Genomic DNA, 23,907 nt, shown 5'->3' with positions numbered 1-23,907 from the left:
TAAAATATTCCCAGTCCTCAGACAAACTTTGCTGCATTTTAAGCCTGTTTTCTAATTCTATGCTTAATCTCCTTAGTAAGGCATGGATGAATCTTTGTCACTGAGTTTTTGTGTTTCTGAGATCAATGTTGATCTGAGATCAATATTTGCAGAATTACTCAAATCTTTGTTTTTCATTTCTTTTAACAAGATTGAAATATCTTCAGTTTTGTTTTCATAGACTGTAGCTTATAAATCATATGCATTACGTAATGGATTGTGAAAAAGAATTCTTGAATCACACATCAGATTTTAATCTAACATATTTCTGTCAATGCACTTTTCTAAAGCTTTTATAGATTATTTTCTAGTAAAATAGCTATGCTGGCAGTAAACATTCAGACTTGAAGACATATCTGAATCAGTTAATCATAATTTATTTTATTTTATAAGGACACTTCTTCCATTTGTTTGAAACTTATATTGTTAATATGTAATGAGTTAAAAAAACTTGCAGGATGAGGCATGTAAGCCACTACCTACTGTGTAATTGTTCTTGTATATTTTGATGGAAAAATGTATGTAGAAGATATAACAGCTGGACCAGTTTTTTGATTTTAATAACCCTCTAAAACACCTGAGCTTCATTCTCACATCTTGACATCAGAAACTTCAGATTGTGTTGTTGCCTTGTAACACTCTTACTCATCTTTTATTTTTTATAGTCAAATGCATCCTCTTGCAGTTACAGATAAGCAAAAAATGGATTTTGTCTTTGAGAACTGTCTTTTAATACAAGCCATTTTTGTCCAGTATCTTATTCAGTTCACTGTTTAATTCCCCTCCCCCTCAAATTGTCAATACACATCTAATTCCACTTTAACAACAGTAATTGGCTGATAGAGTAGAAGGTATAGATTTGTTTTCCTGATGACTCCTTGACTTTTTCTTCTGGTAATACTAATAGAATTCCAAATCCTCGCTGGTGTGATCATGTCATGAGTAGGTCAACAGTCATGTCAAGGTCCTATTGGAAACTTCATAGCTAACATCTTAATTTAGACTTAGCTATCTTTTTCATGTATGAGCAATTGTAAGCAATTCTTTTGAGTCTTGCACTCATTCCATTATATCAGAATTCATTTAATTCAGTTAGAGTCAATTCTGCGAGTGAATAATTGCACTTGCTAGCATTCAATGGGTGCCAGTCTACAGTGAAGACATTGTGAACAGGAATTTTTTTGACTGATATAAAATCCACTGGGAACAAAAACAAATCTTATGATGTTTATTCACATTTATGGAATTAATTGGAACTCTAAGTTGTTTTGATTGATGGTCCTGAACAGATCGAGTTGCAATAGTTAGGTATAGAATGATAATTAGTACACATTAGTCTTCTGGGTTTTCAGGAACCCAAAGCAGTTATAAAAGCTTAACATTTAACATATTAAATTGTCAGGCTATCATAGGAAGCAGTAGGACATGAAGTAATTTTTAGGTATCCTGAGAACCTTGTCAATCCAATCGCAATGCCCAATACGAAGAGTTATTTTGACTCCCTTTTTAAAAATGATTTATGTTGCAATGATTGAGAAGACACTTTGGTTAAGTAGTTGTGTTTAATTGAAGAATACCGGGAATCCAATTTAAAACCTAATTTCTAATCAGTGAAGATTAATTTGCCAATGGTGGGCTGTTGTTTCTCACCTTGAATGCAGTACAGTTTGGCTGTGCAACCATAAAGTGATCCCGTTGTGTTTAGTTGGATGGTCAAAGCATTGCCAGTTTCAATTAGTTGAACGTTAAATGAATTCATTCTATTGCCCATTTTATGCTACAGTTGCAAATTCACATTTGTTTCAAATTTGTTATTTAATTTTCTAAATGATGGCAAGTTATTTACTCCAGTGATGGTTTGTAATAAAAATCTTAACTATGTGACCTCAAATATGGCTTGAACTGCTGAACAGGAACCTGTCATTGGCCAGGTGAACCTCTCCTTCTGCAGAACATTGGGAGAAAACGCAATACCTCCTGGCATATGGACAGAATTGGAATAGCCTATAAATATGAATCTGTTCCAGTTGGATCAGAATGTTTTGTGTTACAATCTTGTAACATTTAAAGAAAAGATCTGAGGACCCAACAACTGACAGAAATAAACAACCAGGTATCATGCTTTTATTTTGCCAAAAACAAACTATTATATATAAAAAATGTATTAAACCAAGTAAGCACTATTGTTCCCTTGTCTTATGAAATCTTTAAGGTTCATTCATTTCTATGGGACTAACTCAAAAGGTATATAATTGCTCTCTGGAATTCACTCTGATTTATTTTCAAAGTTCTAGCTATTCTCCAAGATACAAGATTTCATGTGGGTTCTTCCATTAGCATTTGCTAAACAACTCTTCGATTTCGTTACTGGTCTCACGATTCTAGATTGCACAGCTCAAGCCCCAGTCCTTGTGACTCCTGCACAGTGGCTTAAAACAGCAGGAAACACCCTTGGTTTCTAATAACCCTCTGTTATGGTTTCAAACTACAACCAAGCTAATTTCCAGAACTTCACTGCAACAAGGCTAACTGCCTTTTATTGAGGATTACTCAAGGTTTCCTCCTTCAGCTAAATCTTCCAATAGTTTTTCCTCTTTCCTCCTTTACCCTATGCAGCTTTTTAGTTTAGGAAATTGAATTTCAGAAATTTGCATCCCAATTGCAGGCTGCATCATGAACGATAGATATATCATTTACACTACTTCCAGTTGTAGGCCTGGCTTTATCTCTCGACCTACAAGGAGCTACAAAATGCAATGAGACCCAGAGCTGGCACTGTTTCTCAGCTGCTTTCCCAAACATCATTCCATCTTGCCTGCTGGTTATGCATTAACAGAATTCACAGTGATAACCTCAAAACTAAGAATCTCACTAAGCTCCACCCATCTCAATATAATGTGACACCGCTACCTGTTCCCAAGTATAACTGCAAATCAACGTGATTCGCACTGCTGCCTTACAGCACCAGGGACCCGGGTTCAATTCCGGCCTTGAGTCACTTTCTGTGTGGAGTTTGCACATTCTCCCTGTGTCTGCGTGGGTTTCCTCCAGATGCTCCGGTTTCCTTCCATTGGATTGACCATGCTAAATTGTCCCTTAAGTGTTCAAAAAAAAGATGCAAATCAACTACCTATTAATTCCGAAGCTTTCCTTAATTTTTGGAAACCATATGAATAATTTATTTATTTTACTAGGATAACTGCAGACAGACTGTCTCCAGTTCTTGAGCTAAATATGCCTACCTGCTATTTTATGACTCATCCTTTTACTCTAAACTTTATCCAGTTACCTTTTGAGTTGTAATTATCTTTTCTGTATGGTTTGCCAGCCTCTAGATTTTACCAGTGTCTTTTCCCACTGAACTTAGACTTAAAACTCAATTTTGAACTAAAAAGCTATACCTCAAAAAGATAGGAACGGTGAAATTAGGTGTATGTAAAAATAGCATTAGCTAAACATATAATTCTCATATCAGGCATTTATTTCCAATGAAATAATATTGATTGGTGCCTAATTAGCTCGTCATTTTAATTGTTTTCAAACCAGTTATTTAATAATGGAAAATTTATTTGCAACATTTTGTTCAATTATAGAAATAACTTGCCTTGGTCGCCTATAAAATATACCCAACCATCAACAATATTTTTTTACTCTTTGGTGAAGTGTCTAACACTCTGTATTTTCTCCCAATTCATTATTTTCAACTTTTGTTATTCGCGAAGCATTTTCTACAAAGCTTTTCTCCCTCAATTAAATTTTCTTCGTGCAGACTCCTGCTGACGGAGCACAATCACATTTGAATAAAATCAAATCTTAGGGATATGATGTTCATTGTCTCTAAATGCTCCAAAGGATAAAATCAGTATCATTGTAAACCACAATAATTTGACCATTCTGAAGATAAGGTGTTCATTGATTAAACTTATTCTTATCAGACTCCTTACAATAGTTTCCTTTCTCTATTCCATTTCATTCTGCACAACACTCTTCCCAAACCAAGGCACATTCTTAACCCCCAGTCAGAGTGAGTAACTGCACCACATTTTAAGGGAATTTCCTTATTTTGACTTTTTGTCCCAAGTCTCTTGAAGACATTTTGTCCCTTATTTCGAGATCAATTGGTGAGAGATTGATTTTTGGAATCTCCAGAGTGAGTTTGAGTGATTTGAACAACATTACGAATGTGTGATTTGCTGCACCCCTATCGTTATTGTGTTCTTGAGTTGAAAACCACCTCCACCCTCATGATCATCAGCACCCCGCCATCCCAGTCGCAACGTCAAAACATTCCTTAATTTAGTTCATGGGAGTTGGTCACCTTGCCAACTCATTTCCACCCAAATTCCCAGTATTTTTCATCTGCTCATTTCATTTTGCAGTGCTTTTTAGAAGTACTGGTAGTAGCCAGGGTCATGACACTGACTTCTTCACATCATCAACAGGAAAACCAGCCATCAAGAAATACAAGTATGTTCCAAGCCATGCTCCTACTCCATGAGGCTGGGAACCACCCCGGGTCAGAGCCACCAGTTCACACGTTTAGGCCAGAATTCCTCATAGCACATTCCACCTGAGCCCAAGCCCTACCTTTCACTTCCTCTTACTTCCCCCATTTATCTCCAGTCTTTCATTTTGCCCTTAGCTTTAGATGTTTCAAAAGGTCCTGAATGGCCTCTCACCACTGAAATCTGGCCTCTGCCCTCCTAAGCTGTAGTCCCCACTTCAAACTTGATACATCGTGGCTGTCATCTTGCTGTGTACTCCAGTCTTTTAAAATCATAAATATATGATTTCAGAAAGTCAGTATGGTAGGAGATAACTGAAGAAGAGGCAATAGAAGAAAGGCCAGATGAGCAGGGCGATTATTTAAAAAAAAAAAGAAAGGTAGATCAACAGAAATATATAAAACAGGAAAAGGGACACAAAGAATTTTGTTGGAATGGACCTGCACAAATTTTACTTTTCCTTTCATCAAGGGGCTGTTTAGCACAGGGCTAAATCGCTGGCTTTGAAAGCAGACCAAGGCAGGCCAGCAGCACGGTTCGATTCCCATAACTGCCTCCCCGAACAGGCGCCGGAATGTGGCGACTAGGGGCTTTTCACAGTAACTTCATTTGAAGCCTACTTGTGACAATAAGCGATTTTCATTTCATTTCATTTCAATGAGCAGCCCAACATGAAATCAATGCGACAGGAGCAGGTTAGCGACCTTTGCACTCAATTTGCTACCCAACAGCTGGCTAGATTAGGAGTCTAGCAAGCTGCTGAGTAGGAAAGCTAGTGGTAAAAAGCTGCTCGGGATAGCTCTGAGCAGTCGGAGAAGATTGTAGTATGGTTGAGGGGCTCGAACTGCAGCAGCTGGGAAGGAGGCATCACATGGTGTGAGATCGCTCGGAGGGGTGGGCTGCGGGAGGCCGAATAAGTTGAAAGATTGCAGCAGAAGACTTGGCTTGAGTGACTAGAGGGAAGCACTCTTTCTTCTCCTGACTTGCAAGTTGTGTTGGAAAAGCACTTGCTGGATCTGACAGCTTCCACTGAGTTGCTTGGACCTGTTCCAGGCGATGCAGGAGTTTGCAACACATGGACACAGAGGTCACCCATGCCTGTGGCCCTGGAAGATTACTGCCGCTCTGACTTTCTATGGGAAGAATGTAGGCAGGAGTCAGATGATGATGGTGGGAGTGGGCAATTGAGGGGCACCGGAGCTACTGCAGGATTATGGTGGGGATGCATGACAAGTCCTGTGACCCTGGATAGGAGTGCGATCACCCTGGAAGTATGAGGACTGTGTTAAGGTGGTGCTGAGGGAGACATGAGGTGGCAATGTTACTGGGGCTGCACGAAGAATGTCATTAAGGTCATTCATAATCTTACGACACTGCAGTTCTGTCCCTTTTGGAGTAAGCTGGTGCACACAATTGCTGCCAGTGTCCCAGATGGGGTTGGGCACTTTGCTGGATCCTGGATAGAGCCCCCCCCCCCCGCTCGACCCCATCGAGAAGTTTGTTGAGGGCTCCCTCAGTAAAACCTTGTGCTTCTTGCTGGCAGCCACCCCCCTGACTCGACTTGGAATGAGTGCTGGGGAGGTGTTTAAAAGGAAAGCCCCACTGATTACAGAGATTTAAGTTTTCCTGCGGCGAGCATATCAAAGGCAAGCCACCACCAGCGTGGCATGAATCACGTGGGGGGGGGAGGGGGGATGTTTTCTTCAAGAGGCTGACTATTTGGTGACTTTTCCGGTTGGAGCACACAGCCAAATTCTCCTCGGTTTTCTCATTGGAACTGACACTTCGAAAAAAAAAAAAAGATTCTGCCCCATTTAGTCCAACACCCCCAATCTTCTCCCATCCATTGTGGGGAAAGTAAAAGTCATCTTAAATGTATTGTCTTCAAAGCATAGCTTAATGCCTAGTACAGGACTTGAATGTGCAGTTGCATATAATAGACTTTCTTTGCGAGTCATGTCAGAATATTCATGATGTTATGCAAATATAGTTAAAGTAAAGTAAACTCTGCTAAAGAGACTATTCCATCTTTGATTTATGCATCTGTGAATGAAAATAACCTCTTTTTAAAAACTATAGTTGTTCATCTATATAATATTGGAAAATATGGAATTAGATTTCTTTGGGGTTATAAAAATTTTGAGAGATAAGAGAAACTCAGTTCATGGCCACGCTCAGGACATCTGAAATTATTCAAGGCATATCTGCAGGAGGAGTTTTTTTCAAAATATGCACTCTATTTAATAACATTATTTGTCGAGTTCGATATTTTGAGCTTTACTGAATGAACGTTTCACCTTTCTGAATAGTTGATAAAGTCGGTGTATCCAATCTTTGTTAGGAGCCTGAGGTTCTTCTCAAAGAATGTTTTTTCTGCAAATGTCTCCATTCCTCACAATTAGTTGAAATTCATGCCAATAATAATAGGGCCTTCCCTTTTCATTTGGCTCCAAAATGTGGACCAAGAATTCTCTCCTTGCTGGTCAGATGCATGCCACCATGTAGGCTCTCTTAGATATTCTCTGAAAGCTTAAAGAAGAAAGTTTAAGACAAAAACAAAATACAGCAGTTGCTAGAAATCTGAAACAAAAACAAAAAATGCTAGAAATACTCAGCAGGCCTGGCAACATCTGAGGTGAGAGAGAGCGTTTACGTTTCAACTGATGACCTTTCATCAGAACTGGGAAAGGTTAGAAATATCATGGGTTTTACGTCAATGGGGGTGAGTGGAAAAAGAACAAAATTGAAGCTTTGTGTCAGGGTGTAAAGCAGGAGGCATTCATTGACAAAAGAGTTGGTGGAAGAGAGTGAAAGGGAATAATGATGGGATAAATAAGGAGACAAAAATATGCCCAGAGGAGGTGTGAATGCCGCCCAAAAGCAAAACCAGAAAATATTAGATTGAGACCAAAATATTCAAAAATAAGTGACGTAATGGTCACTGAGATTGAAGTCTGAAATTGCTGAACTCTGTGTTGAGTCCAAAAGGCAATTAGAAAAGAGAACAAAGAATAAAGAAAAGTACAGCACAGGAACAGGCCCTTCGGCCCTCCAAGCCCGTGCCGACCATGCTGCCCGTCTAAACTAAAATCTTCTACACTTTCTGGGTCCGTATCCCTCTATTCCCATCCTATTCATGTATTTGTCCAGATGCCCCTTAAATGTCACTATCGTCCCTGCTTCCACCACCTCCTCCGACAGCGCGTTTCAGGCACCCACTACCCTCTGTGTAAAAAATACTTGCCTCGTATATCTCCTCTAAACCTTGCCCCTCGCACCTTAAACCTATGCCCCCTAGTAATTGACCCCTCTACCCTGGGGAAAAACCTCTGACTATCCACTCTGTCTATGCCCCTCATAATTTTGTAGACCTCTATCAGGTCGCCCCTCAACCTCCGTCGTTCCAGTGAGAACAAACAGAGTTTATTCAATCGCTCCTCATAGCTAATGCCCTCCATACCAGGCAACATCCTGGTAAATCTCTTCTGCACCCTCTCTAAAGCCTCCACATCCTTCTGGTAGTGTGGCGACCAGAATTGAACACTATACTCCAAGTGTGGCCTAACTAAGGTTCTATACAGCTGCAACATGACTTGCCAATTCTTATACTCAATGCCCCGGCCAACGAAGGCAAGCATGCCGTATGCCTTCTTGACTATCTTCTCCACTTGTGTTACCGTGACCTGTGGACCTGTACTCCTAGATCTCTCCTAATCGAAAACTAAAGGCGCTGTTTCCCGAGCTTGCATTGTGCTCCATTTGAGTACTGTCATAGGCTGTGGACAAAGGTATCAGCTTGAGAGAAAAGTGGAGAATTAAAATGACCGGTGACTGGAAGCTTAGGAACATGCTTGTGGACTTGAACAGAGGTGTTCTGCAAAACAGTCACCCAATCTGTGATTCGGTCTCCCCAGTGCACAGCAGACTGCATTGTGAGCAGCAAGAACAGCATATTAAATTAAGAGAAGTACATGTAAATCAGTGTTTCACGTGGAAGGAGTGCTTGAAGTTGCAAACTAAGATATGTTTACAGTGAGTGGGGCTGAGGGTATTTTAAGTGACCAAGAATACACTCCTCCAGTTTGTGATGGCAGCTGCTATTTTGTGGTGCCTTTTGTGTCCAGGAGGTATTTCTCAGGGTTATATTGCTGTAAAGTTGTACAGGTGACATGGGGAAAAAGAGAGATCCACTTCCTAATGCCTGAAATCTGAAAAGAAAAGAAATATTTGGTAGACGCTACACATTTCTTGGACTGGTTACATATACCTGTCATTTTCACAATCATCTGCAACGGAATTGTGGTTCAAAGCACAAATAGTATCACAAAGCACCATTTCCTTTCAGAATAGATGTTACAGTTTGGCTTTAAATGCATTGTAGACCTGCTAACACATCCAGCTCTTTTGGGTAGGGACTTTTCGACCAAGAGGCCTAGTAAAAAAAACTCAGTTTCCTCGGATTCTCATCCTGTCCTTCTCCTGAGGAGTGCACCAACTTCCAGTGGTATTCAGGCTCGTGCAATTTGCATACTTCGGTGAAAAATATTCCCTTACCCCCTTGTCAAAAGAAACAACAAACACGGACAAAATATCTGTAGAATATTTGCTACTCTTGGAATTTTTTAAAATATAAATTTAGAGTACCAATTAATTTTTTCCAATTAAGGGACAATTTAGCATAGCCAATCCACCTAACCTGCACATCTTTGGATTGTGGGGGTGAAACTCACGCAACCACGGGGAGAATGTGCAAACTCCACACGGACAGTGACCCAGAGCTGGGATTGAACCTGGGACCTCGGCGCCGTGAGGCAGCAGGGCTAACCCACTGTGCCACCGTGCTGCCCTGACTCTTGGGGGTTATACAGGTTGTACTTGCAACTGGTTTCCAAGTGCTTTCTTTCTTGCCCTTCCAACACCTACCAGGGGCCAGCAGAACCATCCTGAGATTGGGACGAGATGGTGCCAGTCAAAACTCAAGAACCTTCTTCATGCTTCCAACCTGTTGAATGCTGCTGCTGTGCCCCAATAAAAATAAATGCCTACTTCCACCGCATGTTACAGCAATGAAAGTATGAATTTTATGTAAAATTCTCATACAATCAAGTTATCTTTCTGCATTGTCTGTATAGGACGTGTTATAATAAAATCATTCTTGTATACCTTCGAAATACCACTTTAAAAAATCAAGCATAAAAGACTGAGAACGCATATACATATATGTGTCAAGATAACGGAGTTAAGATTAGGAAGGAATTGGAACTTCGGTCCTGAAAATCTGGAATAACTATGTTACAAATGCAGTCACCATTTGATTCGTTAGGTGAATGGGTTAGTAAGCTTCCTGTCTATTATCTATATTGTGCACCTTATTTTGTTGAAAAATGGTGTGTGAAATTTGTAAACTGAGTAGCGTTCCATCCATTTGATTCTGATATGATTAAAGCCTACTTTATTACATTTTAAACAGTGAATGTAGAATTTCACTATTAAGAGGTAATAACTTTACCAAAGTGTGGATTATGGGCTGGATTTTCATCCTGGACGCGAGTAGCTGGAGTCGGGAAATTTCCCAGCTTGGCGTGCACGCCATGCGCTGAGGTCAGATGCTAAAGTGAGGCCACTCCCCTGAAAGTGTTTGGAGGTAGTCGCAGGGGCTGCCAGGTGTAAACGCGGATTGTTTAATTGGGCCACCTCGCTGGTCTAGGACTTTGTTCCAGTTCTAATAATGACCGCAAAACAAAGAATAACCCTAATCCGTCATACCTCTTCAGCCCCCACAAATTCCCATGCCCCATCTGTACCACCTATGTCCCTCCAGCCACCCCCATGGACCCTCACACCAACATTCCAGGCTATGCCCTTCTACCCACCCCATGACCCCACAATATTAATCAATGTTTCTATGTTTATAAAAAAAAGCTCCAGGCATCCATTAGTCTGTTGAAACAGCTATTCCCCAGAGAAAACATTGCTTGATTGACAACTCTTGCTCTGTGATCTGTTCTGTCAATTGTATGTTTATTTACATAAGATAAAAAGGTTTCAACTGCTTGCAGTTTCTCCTATTGACACTTATAAGGGTCCGATTGACACTTTTATAGGGCTGTAGAGAGTTATGATTGACTTTGGTCTGTAAAGTGTGTATAGTGTGTGAATGGGCATGGAAGTCCCATAGCATCGGATAAGTGGCATTGCGGGTGAATAGAGGGGCATAGCTTAGCATGCGTAATACAATTTTAACTTCCCTTTTAAAAGCTTCTTCCTCCAGGGTATGATTCACAACACTTCGGAGGGACCATGAACCGCAAGTACTTTAAAAGCTGACCCGATAACCTGAAAATTGCTGGGGCCTAGGAGATGCTGAACTACGCAATGAAGCTGGTGAGGTCAGGAGTGCATGATGTGCGCTCGCAACCCACACCAGCCTGCACCCTTAAAATTGAGGCTACCAGTAATGGGGTCAGGAATTGAGTCCTGGCTGCCATTTGTACACCTCTACGGAGTACCCAACTTTGTGAAAATCCTGCAGAAGGAGGAGGAGTGCTTTCAATATAAAGGTATATCTTCTGCATTATGAAGATACCAAAAGCAGTTTTACTGAGTGGAATTTAATCCATGTGATGGGGTGACTGGAGAGCCAGCAAGAGTCCACATCACCTCCTTTGGGGAAGGCCTGCTGTATTAAGTGCAAATCAGGCACTGATGTCGCTAGTATTAGGCCTTCTCTGGGATCAGCATTGCTCACCTGGAGTGGTGGTAGCCGTCAGTAATGTTCTGGGTGGGGCCTCAGGATCAGGTGAGTGAGGGCAGGATGGAGGTGCCAGGGAGGGGGTCAGAAGAAAGGGCAGGAGTGTGACTCTCAAGAAGGCCACCGCTTTCCAACGCCAAGTCTCACTTGTTTTTTGGGTTCTCATCAGGCAACTGCCCTGTCCGCTGCTGGTTAAATACCAATAGTGGTGGGATCAGGCCCTTATGTGGGCATTAATTGCCTTAAAGGCCAGAAATTTTGGGGGCATGAAAATCATGAGTCTCCTTGGCCTCCGCACAGGCAGGAGGTTACAGAATCCCCACCCATACTCTCTTGCCCAGTCAAATGTTTCCTCTAAATTTGCCATGGGAAGGCATAAATAACTGAAGAACAAACATTTTTAACTGGGGAAAATCAATTTTCTAAGCTGATAAGTAATTTGGAAAAAGTGGACTGGAAACAGCGGCTGAAGGTAAATTAGTGCTAGAGCTAAAGGAGACATTCAAGAATGAGACGAGAGACTGTTCAGACCGAACATCTTTCCACAAAGAAAAAGTGTGAGGCTCCCAAATCTAGACCACCCCCATCCCTGCTGTCCCCAGTTGACAAAAGGACATACAGGTTACAGAACAAGTAAGATAAGACAAAAAACGGGACCTTAGCCGGAATTCTCTCGCCTTTTGCTGGGGCCGGGTTTCTCTGGTCCTGACTGCAGCACACCCCCTGCCCACGGGTTTCTCGGCCATGTGGGGTGTCTTCAGTGGGAATTCCCATCGACAGCGGCGGAAGCAGAGAATCCCGCCACCAGCGAACGACGCGGCGCCATGCTGGGGTGATGGGCGGCATGGTGGCACTGTGGTTAGCACTGCTGCCTCACCGCGTCAAAGTCACTGTCTGTGGAGTTTGCACATTCTCCCCGTGTCTGCATGGTTCTCACCCCCGCAACCCAAAGATGTTTAGGAAGGTGGATTAGCCATGATATATTGCCCCTTAATTGGAAAAAAGAAGAATTGGGCACTTTCTATTTTTTTTAAATTAAAGTGCTGGGTTGAAATTGAAAAGGAAATTAGGTAAGAAAAGAGAGGGTGTGAAAAAAATATTGGAAAGTGAACCCAAAGATGTTTTCTGATACATAATGAGCAACTGAATAACTTAAGAGTGGAGCCTGTTGGAGACAGAAAAGTCATGTGTGGAGGTGCAAGACATGGGTATGATTCTTAATGAATCCTTTACACCTGGCTTTGCAAAAGAGGGGGATGATGCAGGCATTATAGTTAAGGCGGGGGACTATGAAATTTTGGATGGTATGAACATAGATTGGATTATTTTTATTTGGGTTTATCTATCACTGGATAGGTCAGCATTTATTACCCACCCCTATTTGTGATTAAGGTACTGGTATTGAGCCGCCTTCTTGAACCACTAGTACATGTGTAGGTACACCACAGTGCTGGAGTTCCATGATTTTGACCCAATGACACTGAAGGAATCACCATATAGTTCCAAGTCACGATGGTGTGTGACTTGGAGGGGAACTTGCAGGTGGTAGTGTTCCCATACATTCGCTGCCCTTGTCCTTCTGGATGGTAGAGGTTATAAATTTGGAAGGATCTGTCGAAGAATCCTTGCTGAGTTGCTGCAGTGCATCTGCTGCAATTGTGCATCGGTGTTGGAGAGAGTGAATGTTAAAGGTGGTGGATGGGGTGCCAATCTAACGGGTTCTTTGGTCTGAATGGTGAAGCTTCTTGAATGTTGGAGCTGCACTCATCCAGGCAAGTGGAGAGCATTCTACCATGCTCCTGACTTGTGTCTTGGATAGGCTGTGGGGAGTCAGGAGATGAGTTACAATCCACAAAATTCCAGTCTCTGACCTGCTCTTGTAGCCACAGTATATCTATGTCTGATTCAGTTCAGTTTTTGGTCAGTGCTCACAATGGATGTTGCGAGTGGGGGGATTCAACGATGGCAATGCCATTGAATGTCAAGGGGAGCTGTTTGGATTCTGTCTTATTAGCGATGGTCCTTGCCTGGCACAAAATATTAGGGATTTGTACCATCTTTGAAAATAGATAAATTGCAAAGCCTGGATGAAATTTATCCAAGGTTGCTAAGCAATGTGAGGGAGTATGGGTCAGGCAATGATCATCATTTTACAATTCCTTCTAGCTGCAGGTGTGGTGCTGGAGGACTAACATTGTACCATTGTTTAAAGAGGGAGGATGGGATAGACTGAGTAATTACAGGCCAGTCCAGCCTAACCTCAGCAGTGGGCAAATAATTGGAAACATTCTAAGGGACAGTATAAATCATCATTTGGTGAGGCATGGATTAATCGAGGGCAGTCAGCATGGAATTGTTAAAGGAAGGTCATGTCTGACTAATTTGATTGAATTTTTGAAGAAATAGCGAGGAAGGTCAATGAGGATCCTGTTTCAAGTAGTCCACATGGATTTTAGCAAGGTTTTTTATATGTTAGCACATGGTAAATTGACCAGAAAACAAAAGCCCCTTGCACCCAAAGAAAAGTGGCAAGTCGGACCCAAAATTGGCTCCAGCAGAGGGTAGTGGTCAATGGGTGCTTTTCTGACCAGAAGGTTGTGATCACCGTGGTTCCACAGGGCTCAAAAGTAGGTCTCCTATTTTTTGTGGTATGTATCAATAATTTAGAATTAAATTTATAGATCATGATTAAGAAGTTTGCAGATGATACAAAAATTGAACGTGTGCTTGATCATGAGGAAGAAAGCTGTAGAAAGATTTCAATGGACTGATCAAGTGAACAACACGTTGCAAATGGAATTCAGTTTGGAGAAATGTTACGTAATGCATTTGGGGAGAGCAAACAAGGCAATTTATAACAAGTGGTAAAATACTGAGAAGTTGGAAGAATAGTGGGACTTCCTGCAAGTCCACAAATCCCTGAAGTAGCAGAACAGGGAGATAAAGTAGTGAAGAAGGCCTATGGGATATTTAACTTATAATCTGAGCTACAGAATATAACAGCAGAGATGTTCTGCTGGAGCTTTAGAAAACATTAGTGAGGCCACAACAGTGTACAGTCCCTGCATTACAGGAAGGAAAGAGGGTACAGTGGAGCTTTATGAATATGTTGCCAGGACTGGAGCTATGAACAAAGGAGGCTAAGAGAGGCATTTAATTAAGGTGTATAAAAGTATAAGGTGCACCGATAGTGGTTAGGGTGAAGTCAATAACCAGAGGAATATATTTGAAATAATTGGTAGAAGGAAGTTGAGAAATCTTTTCACCTAAAGAGTGCTGGAGGTCTGGAACTCGCTGCTTGAAAGCGTAGTAGTGGCAGAAACCCGCTCAGCATTTTAAAAAAAAGTGCTTAGATATGCATAACTTACAGGGCCAAAAATCAAGAGTTGGAAAGTGAGATTAGGTTAGATAGCTGTTTTCTGGCCAGCACAGAAACGATGGGCAGAATGGCATCCATTTGTGCTGTGAATTTTCTATATTTCTAAATATTTTACTATTTAAATCTTCCTTCCCTCCTCCGGAACTAAGAATTCAAGCTGTGAAAATTTGAGTGAAGCAAATGGCAATAAGTCGATTGTCTCTCCAAATTAAGATTTAAAAAAGTAAGTGCACTTTGTAGGGTGGAAATTCTGCTCCCAATACAATGTCAAATAACTTGAATAGGCTTCTTGCAAAGTTAGCCAAGAAAACAATGCTGATTTTGCAGGGAAGGATAACTAGTGAAATAGTTCTTTTAAGGGCTCATGCTCAATTTTAAAGCAGAACTGGAGCCAATCATGAATTGGATTTGTCCGCATTGTAGGGTAGAAAAGAGGCACGGTAGTATAGTGGTTAGCACAATTGCTTCAGGGTCCAAGTTTCGATTCCCAGCTTGGGTCACTGTCTGTGCGGAGTCTGCACGTTCTCCCCATGTGTGCGTGGGTTTTCTCCGGGTGCTCCGGTTTCCTCCCACAGTCCAAAGATGTGCAGGTTAGGTGGATTGGCCATGCTAAATTGCCCTTAGTGTCCAAAATTGCCCTTAGTGTTGGATGTTGTTACTGAGTTATGGGGATAGGGTGGAGGTGTGGGCTTGGGTAGGGTGCTCTTTCAAAGAGCCGGTGCAGACTCGATGGGCCGAATGGCCTCCTTCTGCACTGTAAATTCTATGAAACAAGACTGTCCCAATTCAGCAATGACATATAGCAAATTAAGGTTGCTTTCTTAGAAGGCAAGGTGAATTATTCTAACGGGCAGTATCTAAAATTCCTGAATAGATGTGGCTGAACAAATGAATTCAATCTTCCATGCTCATAGGAAATGAGGAAAATGTCTTTTAGACTTCTAAAAGATTGTCAAGGAAAAAGTACACACTTCACCAACTCCAAGTATATGGCCAGAGGTCTCACTCCAGTAGCACGCAAAGCACTTTTGCAACCTTTCAGCTTTTTTACATATTCATGCCATTGTTGATAGGCAGGTGTTGTTGAAATATACTTATAAAATCACACAATTCTTACATATTGTGCTTCTATAAAGCATTGTGCAATCACAAACAGAATTTTCATCTAAGTGACATCGAGTATTGTCTACGTTGTTCCAAAATCTAAAATCAGCACCACTTATATGTATTAAAAGAAAGAGGGGTCACATAAAACAGACTAGAGACTTACCAAATAGGGTGGTATTGGGGGAACACCCCAACTACAGGCTTTTGATTCAATGCTCGATCGCCTTCAAAATCGAGCCACGAAAAGTGTGAAATGAGGAGATCTTGGCTTTATTAAGTTTGAGGCTAATATCCTATTTTCTAAATGTGTGATTGCTTTTACACTGTAAACTGCAAAACAAAGCACAGCATGGAGTGAATTGACAAGTTGCCACTGTTTAAATGCTTAGTTCTCTGCTGGTTTTCTTGGAGTCTACCACGAGAGAATATCGACCCAATTTACTCATCGTAGGACAACCTTCTGTCATACCATACATCATACCTTTGGTATATTACGGTGACATCGGTCATAACAGCAAACAAGCCAGCAGCTCACTCCACCTTGTGCAGGCACCAAATACATCCACTATGGGGAAGTTAGAAAGCCCAGAAGAGTGCCAAGAGTACTGAGCAGAAATGAATATGATCAAATGCAGATAGCATCAAAAGAACAATGACCAGCTAGCTGGAGCCCTTCCTTAGTTGCTGAGGCCGGGTTTGCTGTCTCATGGTGCCTAAACATAAAGAAAGCTGTTAACTGAGTAATACTTAATGCATGCATTTGTGAGAGTGTGAACCATCCTGCAAGGTCTGAAGATAGAAGAGCAACACTGGACCCTACAAAGACTAAACGTCCTGACTTGTTACCGAAGATTAAAAATCTGTTATTTTTAACAATAGTTATATTGGGATTTGTGTGTAACCAATATTACCGCTGGAAACTCTTGGAAAAGTTGTTTGAATGATTTGTTCACTTCCCTCATCTTCTCAATGAAATCTATTTATGAAGAGTTCCCTAAATAAATAATGATTTCTGATTGTTTAAAAGTCAGTATGTTATTTAAACCTGTGACAATTTCTTGCCCTTCACAAACTTGTGGCAGTGAACACTTAAGGTGTGATAATAAGGCATGATAGATGGTTGTCCTGTGATGAGAGGCTGAGTAAATTGAGTCTATATTCTCTGGAGTTTAGAAGAATGTGAGGTGATCTTACTACACATACAAGGTGCTGAAGAAGATTGACAGAGTAGACACTGAGTGGTTCTTTCCACTGGCTGGGGAATCTAGAACACGGGTGCACAGTCTCAGGATAAGGGGCCCATCATTTGGGATTGATTTCCCTTCCTGACAGCACTCTAGGTGTTTCTGCAACACGTGGATTGTAATAGTTCAAGAAGGCAGCATTCCATCAACTCTCAAGGGCAATTAGGAATGGGTAATAAATGCTGGCCTAGCCAGCGACACCCGAGCCTTATTAATTAATGAAGAAAAATGAGAAACTGCTTCACTCACAGGATTTTGAGTCTTTAGAATTCTCTATTCCATAGGAATGTGGACCTGCCATAGTTGACCAGGGGCTGGTTTAGCACACTGGGCTAAATCGCTGGCTTTTAAAGCAGTCCGAGGCAGACCAGCAGCACGGTTCGATTCCCGTACCAGCCTCCCCGAACAGGCGCCGGAACGTGGCGACTAGGGGCTTTTAACAGTAACTTCATTGAAGCCTACTCGTGACAATAAGCGATTTTCATTTCATTTCATTTCATTCAACTTATTTATCCAGAGATATGGGGTGCGGACAGAAAAGAGGAGTTGAAGCTGAAAATCAGTCGCGTTTATATTGAATGATAGAGCAAGCTTGAGGGACTGCATGGACTACTGCTGCTCTTATTTCTTATGTTCTTATATTCGTATGATGTCCTATCAATATACAATAAAGAATCTTTAATTTTTGAAGAGATGTATGGCATTAACAGTGTGAGATTATGGAGATTCCAGCCTGTTGTGATATTGAAATATGCACAGCATAAGCTCTTCCCTTCAGAAAATTATAATTGAATTCTGTATCTAGTGCAAATTGGGAGAATATGAAATATTTACAGGTATCCTAGCAGCACAATTGTTTTTTAGCTAGCCATCGCAGGTTAGCATACAAAACAGTTTGTTTGATTTAGACTTTGAGAACAGTATAGACTGGCTGCCTTAATACCATGAAAGTCTGATGGCTTGATTATTTAATCCTTTGAAGCCTATAACTTCTCACAGAACAGCATCTCAGAGCTCCTCTATTGATAGTCAATTGTTGTGTCTATTCCTTCAACGTACTGAAAGCCTGACTCAAATGTCCACGGGCTGACAAAAACATAGGTGGCATACATTTGGGCAGAAATGTTCACAGGCTTCAATAATTGTTTCCCAGCTCTTTGTTATGCATAGCATTACTGGAAAGGGATCATTCTTGCATGATTTTACCAGTAGCCAAAATATGGTTGTTTGCTATTTTATGTTTGGAATATATCTGGTACTTTTAGACCGGTATTAAATAAATTATATTTGCAGTATGACCATTATGTACTGAACAGTTGCTGTTACACTTCAATTTTTATTGCCAAATCTGGAGAATTATCTCCTGAAAAATCAACTTAAAATAACATGGAAATGTTGTTTTCTCCTTATAACCATAGCAACTTGCCTTTATAAAATGCCTTTAATGTCCAAACATGCTTTACTGGAGTGCTCAACTTGACACTGAGCCTCTTAAGGAGATGTTAGGGTGTATGACCAAAGGGTTTAGTCAAAGAGGTAGATTTTATAGAGCATCCTAAAGGAAGAAAGAGAAGTAAAGAGACAGGCAGGTTTAGGGAGTAAACTTTAGTTCTTAGGACCTCGGCAGCTGATGGCACAGCTACCAATGATAGTGATTTAAAATCAGGAATGTGCAAGGGTCAGAATTGGAGGAGCACAGAGATCTTAGATGGTTGTAGGGTTGGCGGAGGTTACAAGTTGAGGAGGCCATGAAGGGATTTTAAAACAAGATGAGAATTTTAAAATCGAGGCGTTCCTCAATCTGAAGCCAGTGTAAGCCAGCAAGCAAAGGGTGATAGGTGAATGGGACTTGGTGAGAGTTAGAATATGGGCAGCAGAGTTTGGGATGGGTTCCAATTTATGGAGAATGTAAGATGGGAGGCTGGCCAGAAGTGTGCTAAATAGTCAAGTCCAAAAGTGAGAAGGACAAGTATTTCAGCAGCACATGAGCTGAGGGAGGGTATGATTCCGGTGATGTCACAGAGGTGGAAATGGGAGTCCTTGATTGTAGATTGACAGAAACATTTGCTAGTGTAATGTCAACCAACTGCATTTTAGTAAAGATCCTGGGTGGATTCTCTGCCCCGCCATGCCACATTTCTGCCCCGACTGGCCGGCGGGATTCTCCGTTACGGCGGCCGGTCAATGGGGTTTCCCATTGTGGGGCAGCCCCACGCCGTCGGGAAACCCCCGGTGCCGGAGAATCCCGCCCCCTTTATTTTAAATAAGTAAGTGTATATAATTTTTGGTATTACAATATGTTTGGTTTGAATATAATTTGTTGTGCCAACCACCTTGCATTATTGGTCAATGTCTGGACTCCGTGACATCTTATCAGAGCCATGGAAGTAAAAAAATGTGATTACTGATACACTAGTACACATTTTCTGCCTTGATTGGAGTAAGCTTTACAGATAGGTGCAACAGTTGACCTTCTGGGTCAACTACCAAAATAGTAGTATGAATTCCTGCATAAGTGTAAGTGGCTTTTTTTACTTTACTTTACCTAAAAATTTTACACTTGGTGGTTCCTGTATGAACCACATTACATCCTTAACATTGCTTTTAATATTGTGCTATTATTAATTTCAATAAGATAAAGCTTGATAAGGCAACGTGTCCTTTCATGTAGTTAATCTGCCACTCAGTTTAGTTAAATTTGTAAAAAATGCTAAAACTTGGCAATAAATGTGATTATTTTTGTGTAAGTGTAATGAGCAAAAGCAAATGCTATCTCAAAGTGTCTGAAAGATTATCACAGGTCATCTAGACGCGTAAGATAAGGGTGACTTTCAACAGAGCATTCATGAGTTTCTTTTCAAACCAGCAAAAGGGCAGAGATTTCAACAGAGCCTGTCTTTTCAAAGACAGTATTTTTCAGCCACTTCATTAGTCTCTGCATTGAGTGCCTCATTCAAAACCCAGGTTCTGAATATTGTTGCAATGCCCTTTCTGCTGACAAAGATTATTTATTGCTTCAAATGCAACTTTCCATAGTTTGTGTCAACAAAGGGCTCTGCAAACAGAACAGGCCAACTAATACAGTGAAAACAGTGTGCTACTGCACTAATCTCTTTCACACAAAGAATAGCCAGAGGGTGAGAGGAGAGGACATCTGGCGGATAAGGGTTCAGCATGATGGGGCTGATAATGCGCCATCACTTTCCATTTAAAGGGAGCAGGAATAAGTTATCTAATTGTACTGGAATGTGTTTTACAGTGAAGCTGGAAGATGGTGATGATGTAATGTTCGGAGTCAAACTGAGCTATTACATTTCTGGAGCAAAAAAAAATGAAAATTGTTCACTTGGGGTAAGACAAATGGCATTAAATGAGGAAGCACACCATGAATTGCAAATGGGCTTGAGTTAATTTGTTGCTACAGTAGTGTTGCCCTACTGCTAAATGAAGGTGGTGTAATTATCTAGCTGGCAGAGATAATGTCAGCACCTCATTCCTCCTTACACGCCTGGTTTTTACATGAGTGCTAATTGAGCTCCAAGGTGACAACTTATTATATATTCTGATGGTAGGACTTTTATCCTTTGGCAAATAATGTTCACTTTTTGAGTAAGCAGACTTTATCACTTGTAGAGTATGCAAAGTAAAAATACAAGAGCATGATTGTTAAGTGTGCAAATTAGGTTACAGATCTTGTATACCCCTCTCTTCAGGTATTGAGACTAGCTTCAGTCCAGTAATATTGCACCAGGGAGAAAAGACTCCTAGTTATATCAGCAAATTATAACTAGCAAAGAAAATTCTTTAACAACAATGTTATGTCATTACATGTTTAAAATAAAGACACGCAAACTAAAACCTTTCACATCAATCCAAAATCCATTTCAGTTATAATGTATTCACGATTACAAACAATCGGATCCAAACACCCTCCATATGAGCCTTACGATATACATTGCTGAAGAGATACGGGCCGTGATCAATCAAAAAAATTCTAAGTACCTTTTTGGGCGAGTTTGGTGGGGTGTTTCTCGCTGGCTTTTTGAGTGAGATCTACACCACTCTACCACACTTAATCATTATTTTGGGCCTTGGGGACTTTATCCCTGCTTACACTTCGAAATGTTTTCATCACTGGGAGCTGAACTCGCCACGATCTTTAAGTGAGCTTGAGGGTCCCCCATAACCCCTTCCCCATGGACAATGTAACCCCATGCACATGTGGGCATTATACACCCCCCCCCCCCCTCCCAAGTGAGGATATCCCACTATGGGCCCCCCTTATTTCAAGCCTCGCCATCCTCCATTTTGGGCCCCCACATTTAACCCCCTCCCAACCTGTTATGAGGCCCCTTCATACCCGCCCTTAACCCCACCCCCACCCCCATAACCACCTTTCATGGGCATGGCCCCCCTCAGGCCCTGGTCCTTGGCAGTGCCACCCTGGCAATGCCAAGGTGCTCGGGTGCCAGTGGGAGAGCCAGTGGACCATCTACACTGTCCCTGACCACCTAGGAGTCTCCAATGACCTGGAAAACCTCCCAGGTGCCGTTATGCCTGGTCCACATTTGAGTGGACCAGTACTAAATGGTGCCTGGTCCAGGCCTCGCTGGGGGGGGGGGGGGGGGGGGGGGGGGGGCGTTATTCCCGGGCGCCAGGAAAATCGTGCGCAGCCATAATTAAATGAGCCTAATAGATCATTTAAATATGCATATCTGGATCTCACCCAGCGAGGGTGAGATCCGGATTGCGACATCTCTCGAGGTTCGAATGAATCTCGCGAGACGAATCAAGTGTCGTGAATCCCGCGAGAGGCTCTCGCAAGATTCAACAACCTCGTTACGTCACCAAGTCGGTATCGATGAGGCCAGTAAGTCATGCCCATTATGTCAATTTATTTATCTGCATAGAAACAAGTTCAGACATCTATTTGCAAAATAATTTGAAATATTAAAATCGTTAATCTCGTTTCAAACTAAATTGGTTAATAAAAATCAATCAGTTCCAAAAGTATGGCATAATGTGTTCCCAGTTCTTTCAACAAATTGCATGTTTTAAAGGAATTGACATAACACTTGTATTTTTGGAGAAACCTCAGCACCCAGTTTTTCAGACATGGGACAGGTTCAATGTTGGCGAATGAATTGGCATTCCACAGAACAAAATTAAGAGAATGGCATACATGAAAAAATTTTGCAAATAATTTAGAGGAGAATGGGAAGGGGGGAGGTTCAAGAGTGGCAGAAGGGAGAGAAATGATAATATTGGGTGGTCAGCACGTGTAGTCAACTAAAGGGACATCGTAATAATTGCAGACAACTGGATGTCAAAGATGCTCAGTTGTGGGGCGAAATTCTCCGGAAACGGCGCGATGTCCGCCGACTGGCACCCAAAACGGCGCAAATCAGACGGGCATCGCGCCGCCCTAAAGGTGCGGAATGCTCCGCATCTTTGGGGGCCGAGCCCCAACCTTGAGGGGTTAGGTCGGCGCCGGACGAATTTCCGCCCCGCCAGCTGGCGCGGAAATGACATCTCCGGGCGGCGCATGCGCGGGAGCGTCAGCGGCCGCTGACAGCTTCCCACGCATGCGCAGTGGAGGGAGCCTCTTCTGCCTCCGCCATGGTGGAGACCGTGGCGGAGGCGGAAGGGAAAGAGTGCCCCCACGGCACAGGCCCGCCCACGGATCGGTGGGCCCCGATCGCGGGCCAGGCCACCGTGGGGGCACCCCCCGGGGCCAGATCGCCCCACGCCCCCCCCAGGACCCCGGAGCCCGCCTGTGCCACCTTGTCCCGCCGGTGAGGTAGGTGGTTTAATCTACGCTGGTGGGACAGGCATTTTAACGGCGGGACTTCGGCGCATCCGGGCCGGAGAATCGCGCGGGGGGGGGGGCCGCCAATCGGCGCGATTCCCGCCCCCGCCGAATCTCCGGTGCTGGAGACTTCGGCAACCGGCGGGGGCGGGATTCACGCCAGCCCCCGGCGATTCTCCGAATCGGCGGGGGGTCGGAGAATCTCGCCCCAGTTCTCTGCTCTATGGTGAAGCCTGCATTGCACTTTTCTCCTCTCACCGTAAACCTATGTACCCTCGTAATTGACTTTTCCACCTGGAAAAAAGCTTCTGACTCTGTCCATGCCCCTCATAATTTTGTAGACTCTTATCAGGTCGCCCCTCAACCTCTGTCGTTCCAAACAAAGTTTGTCCAACCTCCCCTCATATCTATAAGACAATTTAATTGCCTGCCCCGCCAGACCTGGCAACATCCTAGTAAATCTCTTCTGTACCCTCTCCAAAGCCCTCACATCCTTCTGGTAGTGTGGCGATCATAATTGAACACTATATTCCAAGTGCAGCCTAATTAGGTTTCTACACAGCTGCAGCATGACTTGCCAATTTTTATACTCAGTGCTCCGGCCGATGAAAGCAAGCATGCCATATGCCTTCTTGACTACTTTCTCCACCTGCATTGCCACTTTCAGTGACTTGTGGACCTAGATCCCTCTGTCTTGTCGATACTCTTAAGGCTTCTGCCATTTACTGTATATTTCCCACATATGTTAGACCTTCCAAAATGCATAACCTCACATTTATGCGGATTAAACTCCAACTGCCATCTCTTCGCCCAAGTCTTTAACCAATCTATATCCTGCTGTATCCTCTAACAGTCCTCATCACTAATCACAAATCCACCAACCTTTGTGTCGTCTGCAAACTTACTAATCAGACCAGTTACGTTTTCCTCCAAATCATTTGTATATACTACAAACAGTAAAGGTCCCAGCACTGATCCCTGCGGAACACCACTAGTCACAATCTTCCATTCAGAAAAGCACCCTTCCACTGCTACCCTCTGCCTTCTATGACTGAGCCAATCCTGTATCCATC

At 42.4% G+C, this 23,907-nt stretch overlaps 1 protein-coding gene and 1 long non-coding RNA gene across 9 annotated transcripts in view; one reads left to right on the top strand and one right to left on the bottom strand.

Moving 5' to 3' along the window:
• Window positions 1-23,907, top strand: part of LOC140425211 (G patch domain-containing protein 2-like) — a 398,136-nt gene that overhangs the window by 112,664 nt on the left and 261,565 nt on the right. The gene's annotated exons all lie outside the window — the stretch shown is intronic.
• LOC140425243 (uncharacterized) overlaps window positions 1-23,907 on the bottom strand; it is a 42,791-nt gene that overhangs the window by 14,696 nt on the left and 4,188 nt on the right. Inside the window, exons 3-4 of the long non-coding RNA XR_011947797.1 lie at window positions 15,945-16,111; window positions 6,842-7,073 (exon numbers count right to left, since the gene is read on the bottom strand). This is a non-coding gene — a long non-coding RNA (uncharacterized lncRNA). The remainder of the gene's footprint in view (window positions 1-6,841; window positions 7,074-15,944; window positions 16,112-23,907) is intronic.

This window comes from Scyliorhinus torazame, chromosome 1 (assembly GCF_047496885.1).
Source record: "Scyliorhinus torazame isolate Kashiwa2021f chromosome 1, sScyTor2.1, whole genome shotgun sequence".
NCBI classification, from domain to species: domain Eukaryota; kingdom Metazoa; phylum Chordata; class Chondrichthyes; order Carcharhiniformes; family Scyliorhinidae; genus Scyliorhinus; species Scyliorhinus torazame.
This window is presented reverse-complemented; position numbering and strand designations above follow the sequence as displayed.